We start from the raw sequence: 12,238 nt of genomic DNA on the forward strand, positions 1-12,238 counted from the left end.
TGGTTTTCGACGGAGGAGTTCATCGCCCGATCCAGAGATGCACCTTTCCTGATACTAATTGTTCTAAGAGGAACATACCCTTACGTCCCTCTTCGAGTTATGAGGCACGCTGGTAGGAAGTAAGTCATTCCCAAGGTCGACAAGATGAGCCAGTGCCGAGCCGACTTCCAAAACGATGATATTTCCTACAAATGCCAAGCCCAACACATGTGGCATTGCAAGATCGTAATGGGGAAAGACACCATCGAGCCATACAAATATCATGCCGGTTGTACTTCCTTATATTCAGGCTGGAGAAGACAATCATGATGGTCCGGGCCAGCCGGGGTTCGTTCGAGGTCATAGAATTGTAGATGAAAAGGCCGAGGCACAAGTCAAGTACAACCGGCTGCGCAAAAGGATCCGTGAATGCGAGAGCGAACACCGCGAGATACAAGAGTCCAACCAGAAGCTGATTGAGGAATGGAAAGACATGGCTATCAACGCCAACAAAAGGCCGGGATACTTGGTGCGAGGCATTGTAGAACTGGAAAGAAAGTTTCTCAAAAGGATTGAAGATTGTCAAGAGGCTGAAGGGATCGAAGGTGGACATCTAGCGAGAGCATACCTGTTGCCGGGACTTCGCGAGTTGGGGAAGCTGTTCGACGGAGCCAAGGATGCCGAATCTGGGGAAGGTCCTTCTGGGACCAAGTAGATAGGAGTTTATCTTTTCTGCTTTAGGAATGTAATAAGGCCAATGGCCATTAGTGACTTTTATTTCTTGTTTATTTATCACCAATTTGGGATTAGTCTTATTTTTATCAATAAAATGAGGCATTTAGCATTCTAAGTCCTCCAAATCAATCTGTCGCTAGGCCTACCTCGGGCACAATGAGGTTCCCAATTAGGACACGCTTTACATTCATGCACTATGTGTTTAAATATCGCAATACTTTTTTATGATCCTCACTGGCTTGGTTACCTTTTGTCTTTGTTTTTATTATTCCCCTCCCCAAAGGTTAGTTCGTGCATCCAAGGGCCCTCCACCCACTCCTCCTCTTAGTCCTCTTAAAAGCAAGAACATAGGCAAGATGGACGATTTGAACAATATCAGGAAGGAGAACCCAATTGAACGGATTGAGGCCACTGATGGTCATGTTATTCGAGTCCCTAACGAGAATGTGTCACAACTTGAGCAGAAGCTATTGAAATTTCAGGAAGAGCTCGAACAGGTTCGGAATCTGGCAAGCCTGTCATTTTCCCTCAGCACCCCAGATGTCAACTTCCCCAACACTCAGAACCCTACACCTCCTCAAAACATCCCAAAACAACAGAAACATCCCGCTCCTCACTATCCCGCTGCTCCACCAAAGAACCAGTGCAACACCTGCCATATCCCAAACAACCCTCCATCACTCATCCCAGAACCTCAAAACTCTGCAAATGACCATTTCCACGCCCATAACACCCCTATCTACGTGGAGACCATGTCACACTCCATCTAACCTATCTCAAGCACACTTGAGTCTGATGAAAAGGATCTGCTGATCAGGAACCTGGCTGAGGAGCTTAAGAAATTGACTAGACGGATTCAGGGCGTCGAGGGAAGCAAAGGAATTGAAGGGCTGAACTATGAGGATCTTTGCATACAGCCTGATGACGAACTGCCCGAGGGGTACAAACCTCCTAAGTTCGAAATGTTTGATGGTACGGGTGATCCAAGGGTCCCTCTGAGGACATACTGCGACAAGTTGGTTAGAGTAGGGAAAGACGAGAGAATTCGCATGAAGCTGTTCATGAGAAGTCTGAAAGGAGATGCATTATCTTGGTATATCATCAAAGATCCCAAGAAGTGGTCAAGCTGTGTAGGAATGACATCTGACTTTATGGACATAATCAGGTTTAATACGGAGAATGCACCAGACGTGTTCTATATACAGAATCTGAAGTGGAAGCCCACAGAGACGTTTCGCGAATATGCTACTCGCTGGAGGTCCAAAGCTGCTAAGGTCAGACCTGCCTTAGAAGAGGAACAAATGAACAAGTTCTTTGTCCGGGCTCAAGACCCACAATACTATGAGCGGCTGATGATGACTGAGAACAACAAGTTCTCCGACATAATCAAATTGGGTGAGAGAATTGAAGAAGGTATCAAAAGCGGTATGGTTACGAACTTTGAGGCCTTGCAAGCTACAAATAAGGCCTTACAATCCGGTGGTGTGTCCAAGAAGAGGGACGTAGGGGCCGTGATGGTTGCACAAAGGACCAAGTCTCCCCTCAAACACCAAACTTACCCAACACCTCCGCTCATATATCAGCCAACTCCAAATTACCAAGCACCCTCACCCTCGTACCAAGCTCCTCCACCAACTTATCAGTCATCTCCACCTCCTACATGTCAACCTGCTTCACCAAGATACTCCCAACCCGCTCATGTCTACCAAACCTATAATGCTCAACCATCCCATTATCAATCACCCCCTACACGCCAAAATTTCCCTAGACCTCGACCAAATTTTGATCGCAGACCTCCAAAACAGTATACAACCATCACCGAACCCATTGACCAGCTGTATGAGAGACTCAAAGCTGCTGGTTCTGTCACCCCCATCCCTACTGCAACCCCTGAGAATCCTTCTCAGTGGGTTAACCCAAACAAATCCTGTGCATACCACTCCGGCATGAAAGGGCACACCATTAATGAATGTCGTTCCCTAAAAGACAAGATACAGTCTTTAATTGATAACAAGATCATTGTGGCAAAAGAACCTGCTCCAAACATCCGCAACAATCCTCTGCCAGACCATAAGGGTGGAGGTATCCACATGATTGAAGTAGAAGATGACTGGGATCCCGAGGGGTCAATCGGGTTGATCATAAAAGGTGATGACCCAAAGAAACCAACAATTACTCTCAATCCAATCATAGTCCAGATTCAGCCGTCTGGGGACGCTGAGGTGAATACGTCTGTACCACTTGAGTTTGAAACAACATCATCCACAAAGGCACCTGCACCAATTGAGGTTGAATTCGCGTCTCCGACAAATACACCCGCACCGTTTGAGGTTACAGTCTTGACACCCAAGGCACATGTACCGTTCGGAGTGAGGATAGACATGCCAATCCCAGTGGCAATGTCAACCACGCTTCCATTCTATACAAATGCTGTACCCTGGGACTATTCAACCGAGGTGAGAAGAAAAGTCAAGGGCAGGATTGAAGAAACTGTCACAACATAAGTTATGACAAGAACTGGTAGGGTCTATAGCCCTGAACACCTAGCTGAATCAAGCAAGCAGGCCTCCAATCGGCTGCCCCTCATCGAGATAGGTCTGGATGACCTTTGGAGGAAGATACAAGCCAAGGAATATTCGGTCATCGACCAGTTAAACAAGACACCAACACAAATATCCATTCTCTCTTTGCTGCAGAATTCTGAGGCACACAAGAATGCTCTGTTAAAGGTGTTAAGTGAGGCATATGTACCAAGTAACATCATTGGCGGGGAAATGGCGAATATGGTAGGGAAAGTTCTGGAAAGCCACAAGATCACCTTTCATGAGGACGAGCTGCCACTTGAAAGGCTGGGGCACAACAAGGCACTGCACATCACCGTGCAATGAGAAGATTATTTTATCACCAGAATCCTGATCGATCGAGGTTCCAGTCTTAACATCTGTCCGCTGGTAACAGTCAAGAAGTTGGGTAAAGGGCTGCACGAGATAAAAGACGAAGCAATCAATGTGAAAGCCTTCGATGGTTCTCAGAGGTCCACCATTGGTGAGATTAATCTATGCTTACAGATGGGACTAACCTGGTTCGATGTCGATTTCCAGGTAATAGATGTACCGACATTCTACAACTTGCTGCTAGGACGACCATGGATTCATGCTGTTGGGGCCGTAGCATCAACGCTGCATCAGGCAGTAAAGTTCGAATGGAATCACCAGGAAGTGATCATTCACGGTGACGGTAGCAACCCTATATACAGTCGCCAGACCATTCCGGCAATCGGGGGAAGAAAGAAGCTGGGTGGAGAAACTTAACACCACATCGAGCGGGTCAATGCTGTCGACAAAGACAAATGGCGGGATAACAAAATCGAGAGCATACTGAATTGGAGTGGGTACGAACCTGGCCAAGGGCTCGGCAAGAATCTCCAAGGAATCTCTAAGCCCATAAAACTCAAGAAACATGGTACTACCTTCGGGTTGGGATATGATTACACCTGGGAAGAATTCAACAACTGGTCGCTGCCATGGCGCGATCTTTACTATCCACTAGAGCAGCCAATACCGCATATGGAGCAGAGTTTCCAACAGGCTGACGTTATTTATGGGTCAGATAAAGAAGAAGTGCTTGCAGCAATGAAGAACTTGTTCTTAGAAGACAGTGATATGAACTGTTGTGTCATTCTCGAGGAGGAGGGGGAGGAAGGCCCTTCCATACAGGCTGTGAGCAGAGGGGCATATCTCAATAACTGGACCATCAGAACAACCAGAGACCGACAAGCCTCGGGGTAGCAAGGCTAAAACAACCATCATTCACTGTTTTTATTTACTAAATGATTTTTCTTTTCGCATTTTTAATTCCCGCAATAAGATCTTCGATTCGAAACAGTTATTCAATTTATCAAAAGCATGCTTGATTTTCCTTATGATTTAATATTTATTGCTATCTCTCCTTACTTTACCAATACAACATTACTATTACCTATCTTGATGAACCAATGACTATGATATGCAATGAGACAACGCAACAAACGGATATTGATTCAGAAGAAGATGAAATACCCGAGGAAGTTATCAAAGAAGCTGAGAACTTTGAGAATAGACCTAAGTCCAACCTGGACGAGACCGAAATTGTCAACCTGGGAGATTCAGAAAATGTCAAGGAAACACGAATCAACATTCACCTATCACCGTCAGAAAAGGAAAAGTATACAGAGTTTCTGAAAGAATATGAGGACATATTCGCCTGGTCGTATGATGACATGACTGGTCCGAGTACGTCTATTGTGGCTCATAAACTGTCAACCGATGTTATGTGTCCACTGGTAAAGCAGAAGCTCAGAAAGTTCAAGCCTGATATGAGTTTGAAAATCAAGGAAGAAGTCAACAAGCAGATCAAAGCTAAGGTTCTCAGGGTAGTGGAATACCCGACATGGTTAGCCAACATTGTGCCGGTGCTGAAGAAGGATGGGAAGGTCAGAGTCTGTGTCGACTACCGGGATCTCAATCGGGCCAGTCCGAAAGACGACTTCCCTTTGCCAAATATACACATCCTGATCAACAATTGCGCCAAGCATGAATTACGATCATTCGTAGACTGTTTCGCTAGTTATCATCAGATCTCGATAGATGAGGAAGATGTTGAGAAAATGGCTTTTATTACGCCGTGGGGAGTGTACTGTCACAAGATGATGCCATTCGGCCTGAAGAATGCAGGGGCCACCTACATGAGGGCCATGACTACCATTTTCTATGACATGATACACAAGGAGATAGAGGTGTATGTGGACGATGTTATTATCAAGTCCAAGAAGGCCACTGACCACACGGAAGATCTGAGGAAGTTCTTCAATAGATTGCGGAGGTACAACCTAAAACTAAACCCCACAAAGTGCGCATTTGGGGTTCCTACTGGAAAATTACTTGGGTTTATTGTGAGCCACCGAGGAATAGAACTGGATCCATCAAAAGTCAAAAACAGTCAAGAATTACCACCGCCAAAGAACAAGAAGAACGTGATGATTTTCTTAGGAAGTCTTAACTACATCAGCCGATTCATAGCACAGTCCACAGTTATCTGCGAGCCAATCTTTAAGATGTTGAAGAAGGATGCCGCTACCAAATGGACTGATGACTGCCAAAATGCCTTCGACAGAATCAAGGAATACCTGTCAACACCACCAGTCTTAGTCCCGCCCGAGCTAGGTAGACCCTTACTACTCTACCTTGCAGTGTTAGATGGAGCCTTCGGTTGCGTTCTGGGGCAGCATGATGAAAGAGGGAGGAAAGAGCAGGCCATTTATTATCTCAGTAAGAAGTTCACCCCGTACGAGGCCCGGTATTCTCTATTAGAACACACCTGTTGTGCTTTGACTTGGGTAGCTCAGAAGCTGAGGCATTACCTCTGTGCCTATACCACATATCTCATATCGAGAATGGATCCCTTAAAATACATTTCTCAGAATCCCATGCCCACTAGCTGTCGCGCCCCTTTTTTCCTCCGCGGAAATCGGGTTCATGACATTTGGTATAGGACAACTCATTCCTTTTGGGAACTGGGTTTAGCATTTAAAGAGTCACCACCTAAGGAATTAAGGTGCATTAGGACACCAATAGAGATTCAATTCTAAGTTTGTTTGGATAACCAGAGATTGGGTAAGGGCTTGAAATTATCCTAAGGGGAAGGTGTTAGGAACCCCTCAGGATCCACTAGTGTGGTTCTCGGCCAGACAGTCATTATGAATTTGGTGCAATTAACAAGTAAACAAATAAGGCTCAAATATTGGGGATTTAAACACATGAAAAGAAAGAACAATTGAAAGGAGAGTTGAAAAAGAGTTGGAAATAAAGGGGAAGGGGGTCCTAGGTTTATTTATAATATGGATCACATCAATGCAATACCCGGTAATCACTCCTCAAGAGAGGGGCTACACGTGGTATTAGCGCACCGGTCATCATATCCATATCTACCCTTTCCCACCCCGTTTAAGGTACTAAAGCGCGGATTGGTCTTGATTACTATTGCATTCTATTACCCGTCCCGTTCCAATCAGTCCCGGAGGCACTTAGGACTACTATTCCTAAAGGGAGGGGATATTAGGTTGATTGGTTTCAAAGGACAAAAATCTAAGGCGACATACAAAACACATACTGCATGTTAGGGAAGCATATAAACAGATAAAGGCTCAAATACACCTCCTTGAACAAAAGCACGTAACTAGCATGACATACACATACTTTTTAGGTCTGTTTGAAATACTAAGGGCGAGGGGAGTTTGATTCAGAGCCAGATTCGTCAGATACCTCAGATAAGAAGCCCAAATCAGGCCTGCCTTCTGGTTGGAGCAATTACCAATTAACAGAGGCGAATTCAGTTTTATTATTGTTACTACCTAAGGCTTGCCTAAGTATTTAGATGGAGTCCTATAGGCATGATATCTACTTAATTCAGAATGTGGTGAAACAAAAAAAAATGAATTGTTTGAAATCCTGTAGGCGTGCTTGCTAAACCTCGTTAAGTAAGGGAATTAGATTGTTTAAAACTGACTCAAAATAGACTGATTTTTAAAACAGACCAATTTCAGATTCTGCAGGTGATGGTATCTCTTATTGCTTATTTAAACCCTATGAACATGATATCTAACATTGAGTGTGAATGAAACGAATCAAATTTATTTAAGAACCCCTATAGGCATGATTTCTATATGTTACTGATTTCAACATTACGAACATGACACTTATTTTCAGCTGTTTAGAACCTAAAACATGATATCTAAGTGACATGCAGAATTTAAATACGTCCTATAGGCAGGTTATTTAGGTGTGACATTGACCATGAAGAAATTGAGATAAACCCTATAGTCATGGTGTCTAAGATGCAGTATTAAACGCAAAGAATTTAAAACAGTCCTATAGGCATGCTTTCAACCCTTGAGCATGCATGATCACCCAACCCTTTTCATTAGCCAACCCCAAATGTTTATTACAACTTATTACAAACCAGAAATACCGAATTACAAAAGAAAGAGTTAAAGAAAAAGCTACAACCATAGGAAAGCCTGATTTGACTTCCTATCTGAGATATGCAAAGAACCGTATCATTGCCAATGGCATTGATTTCAAAGCCTTTCTCGGACCTGGGTGTGTCAGAGTTCCCTAAGGGCCTCAATAGGACTCCGGGTAGTGCTCACACCCAAGTTACACAACCAGAATAGAGATGAGTGCAGTATGGAAATGCCAGCCCTCATGTGTCCAAGTTTAGAGAGAGCTCATGGGTCCCAAGGCAAGGCTCACATGAGGAAGGCAAAACTTAAGTCTAAGAAGAGAGTGAAAGTGCAGGAACAGAGTTTTAAGGGCTGAGGGATTAAAGGAGAGGGAAAGGGTGATGGGAGACAACCATTAACATTTCAGGGAATCAATAACTTCACACAAAAGGGGCAAGGGATTGGGAATCCATTGCAAGGAGCCTATTAACTTGGGCATGGGTTAACTTTGGGCATGCATAGCAATAGGAAGTGCTGACATGCCTGTAAATCAACCAGAACACACAACAAATAAGGGAAACATGGAGGTTATGATCCTAGGAGGATCAAATTTGGGCCATGCACAGCAATTTCCAATACTCTCAAGCCCCAAACTAACCACAAGTATTAAACACATTGGGGTAGGGATTTAGGATTCATAGGTCATAATGCATTGATTCAGAACAGTAGAAGTAAAATTACACCATGCTAAATAATGGTACTGGGCTAAACATAATCAGTGGGCAGGCAAAAATGCAAGAAACAGTAAATAAGCATGTTGTTGTTGGTGCGGAAAACTTAATTAGAGCATACCAGTAAGAAATGCAAAATGCAGAAAACAAGCAAGTTTCCCCACAGCCTAGCCTTGGCTTTCAGCCGGCTAGGTAAGGCAACAAAGTAGTAGCAGAGAAGAGAGAGAGAGTTTTAGTGTAGTGTGTGTTTGAATTCAAGTGTTATGCCTTGTGTCCGTGTCTGTGTGTGTTAATGAGAGAGCATATATATAGTTTGAAGCTAGGTAGAATAATAAGGTAAGAATCAAAGTCAAGCAGTAATTATGGAACTAGGTATTAATTAGCATCAAATCAGTATAAGTACTTCCATTAATTAAGGGAATCAATTCGAACGGTAAGAGCAGGTATCAAATAAGGAAAGCAATCAATGGTAACTGGAGCGTAACAGATAAGGAAATACTTCAAACATAGTAGGCACGGAGTAAACAAATAGGGCTAGGTTTATAAGGTCCTAATAAATGAAATAATATAACAATCAATTAATAGCATTGTCAACCATAGAATAAGGTCAGAAAAACATTATACAAGGCAAAAATCAGTAGAATAATCATGCGAAATCAGTGAAAGATCAATCACAGGATTCAAAGATGCAAGAATAGGAGATAACACTAATTTACCCCTATTTTATAAGAACGAACACATGGTAAGCAAAATAAAAACCCTAAGAGGTCGAGTAGGACAAAAAATCACATATGAAATGAAAGATTCATGCAGAGCATAGTTTGAATTAGTAGGCTAAGCGTGATGCAGGTAGGAGAAGTGAAGAATCAAAAGCATTCGTGAACAAAAATAAGGCAAAATCATACAATAGGCAAGGATAACCATAATATGGAACCCTAACAAAGCAAACATTGGACAAAAGTCACAAAATCATAGAAACACACAGATTAACCGAACATATAATCAAAACAAAACTCAGAAACCCAAGGTTGAGGCAAAGCAGCTAAGGTTTTCAACATAGACGAGTTGAAAAAGGAGTAAACACAGAATTGTTCGAGATATAGAAGTTAAAACATGAAGAGTCGATTTAAACAGAGTGTGGAAGAAATTCCGAAAAACCTTAACTTTTAAAAGAAAGTAAAAAACTTGAAATCAGTGATTTTTCAGAAGAAGCTTAAGAATAGTGTAGAAACATAGAAAGAAACAGACTTAGATTGCCCAAAAATAGCACAGATCTTAAGAGATTCTAATAACTTAGGGTTTCAAAGGAAACCCAGATAGAAACAGAAGAACCTGCTTAGGACCTCAAAGATCGTAACAAGTACAGCATGATTTCGCTCGAAATCACACTGAAGTAGCCAAGAACAGAAAAATGAAAAACCCTAGATGCAAGCCAGCATGGCCCAGAGCCCTTGAAGGACTCAAAGATGATGAGCGAGGTGATGGGGAAACCATTGGAGGCTTGGGGTTGAAAGGTGGTCGCCGGAGATGGCCGGAGAAGAAGGCGGCGATTGAAGAGGGTTAGGGTTAGGTTGAGAGAAAAGAGAGGATATGAGAGCATCTGAGGGCGGCGGGCTGGGTGGAATGGCTAGGGTTAGGGGGTATTAGGGATTAAGAAAGGAAAGGGTTCATTTGGACCGTTGATCTGGGAGATCAATGGTCAGGATTTGACCGGGTAGATGGGTTCCAGGTTTGGGTAGATGTATATAGGGTTTGGGTCGGGTTAATTGGGTATGAAATTGGGCTGGGTAATGGGTTCAATTTGGGCTAACTGAAAGCCAAATCTGGCTATAATTTAAATAGCCACTTTTCCCTTGTTTATTTTATAAAGAATAGCAAATTAATTTCTGATAGCAAATTAAAGCATTAAAAAGGTTTATAATTTATAATTATCAATTTAAAAATACTGGGCTTAATTTTTATGAATATAAACGCGATTAGATCTTAAAAGAGGCTAATATTGCAATTATATGCAATTTAGCTTAAAAAATACTAAATAAATTTGTAAAAATATGCAAAAATTATCTTAGCTATGTTTTAGCATAAATATGAGAATCCAATAAATGAATCATCAAAAATAATAATTTTGGAAATTATTATTGAATTTTTAGGGATAAAACAGGGCAATAAATTGATTAAAAAATCTTTAAAAATTAAGAAAAAATAATAAAACATCTGGACATACTTATATATGCATGCATATGCTATTTTTAAAGTATTTTGCCTATTAAAAATATATAGGAAAAAATTGGGTATCAACAGTTGCCTCTCTTTACTCGGGAATGATGAAAGAGTTGTCGGGTAAAGATATGATGGTCAATTTTGACCGAGTGAGACGGTTCGAAGAAGTTTAGGCCGTGCCCTAGCTTCTGAGCTGCCTACATATCCCTGGTCTTACAGGAATCAGGCCATATGTAGTTCCGAATCCGTCGGCGGAGTATGCCGACGGGTATTTTCCCAGGACGGATGCAATATTTCGGGCTGGTCGAGTGAGTGGCTTACTGGAATGGTTAGGCTTGATGTGGCTGCGGGCACTGAAGTGGGCTCCTGCCGGGACGGCCGTTGCATGCCGGTTTTACCTGCAAATAGAAACAATACAAGCGTATATTGTGTATAAAATTAGACATGATGCAAGTTCCCATCGGACCATGAATGCTGCCTTTAGACAGTTAGGATGACGTCCTTAGGCCATGACGTCCTGGGCCATGAAGCATGTAATAAAGGATTCACAGGCTATGAAATGATGCTCTCGGGCTATGAAAATGGTGCCTCCGAACCATGATGCCTTTGAATAATGATATGCAAGAGATTGAAAAGGATCCTCAGGCCATGATATGGTGTTCTCGGGCTATGAGGATGGTGTCTCCGAACGATAACGCGTTTGGATAAGTTGGCGATATTTCAGCCCATGAAGGATGCAGTAGCATGTGGCGATCTTTCAGCCGTGCAAATATGGTGATCTTTTAGCCGTGCAAATATGGCGATCTTTCAGCCGTGCAATGTAGTATGTGGCAATCTTTCAGCCATGCAGATGTAGTATGTGGCGATCTTTCTGCCATGCAGATGTAGTATGAGGCGATCTTTCAGCCGTGCAATGCAGTATGTGGCAATCTTTCAGCTATGCAGATGTAGTATGAGGCGATCTTTCAGTCGTGCAATGCAGTATGTGGCGATCTTTCAGCCGTGCAGATGTAGTATGAGGCGATCTTTCAGCCGTGCAATGCAGTATGTGGCGATCTTTCAGCCGTGCAGATGTAGTATGAGGCAATCTTTCAGCCGTGCAATGCAGTATGTGGCGATCTTTCAGCCAAGCAGATGCAGATAAGGTGGCGATCTTTCAGCCCATGCAATGCAGTATGTGGCTATCTTTCAGCCATGCAGATGTAGATAAGGTGGCGATCTTTCAGCCCATGCACTGCAGTAGGTGGCGATCTTTCAGCCATGCAAATGCAGATGGAGACAGCGTTTAGTCTCGGAAGGCAGAATGGTAGCCTTATGCAATGCAGAAAAATGCAGAGGGAGCATCGTTTAGTCTCGGAAGGCAGAATGGTAGCCTTATGCAATGCAGAAAAATGCAGATGGAGACAATGCTTAGTCTCGGAAGGCAGAATAGTATCCTTATGCAATGCAGAAAAATGCAGAGGGAGACAGCGTTTAGTCTCGGAAGGCAGAATGGTAGCCTCATGCAATGCAGAAAAATACAGATGGAGACAGCGTTTAGTCTCGAAAGGCGGAATGGTAGCCTTATGCAATGCAGAAAAATGCAGAGGGAGAC

This window comes from Nicotiana attenuata, unplaced genomic scaffold, assembly GCF_001879085.1.
Source record: "Nicotiana attenuata strain UT unplaced genomic scaffold, NIATTr2, whole genome shotgun sequence".
In the NCBI taxonomy this organism is placed as follows: domain Eukaryota; kingdom Viridiplantae; phylum Streptophyta; class Magnoliopsida; order Solanales; family Solanaceae; genus Nicotiana; species Nicotiana attenuata.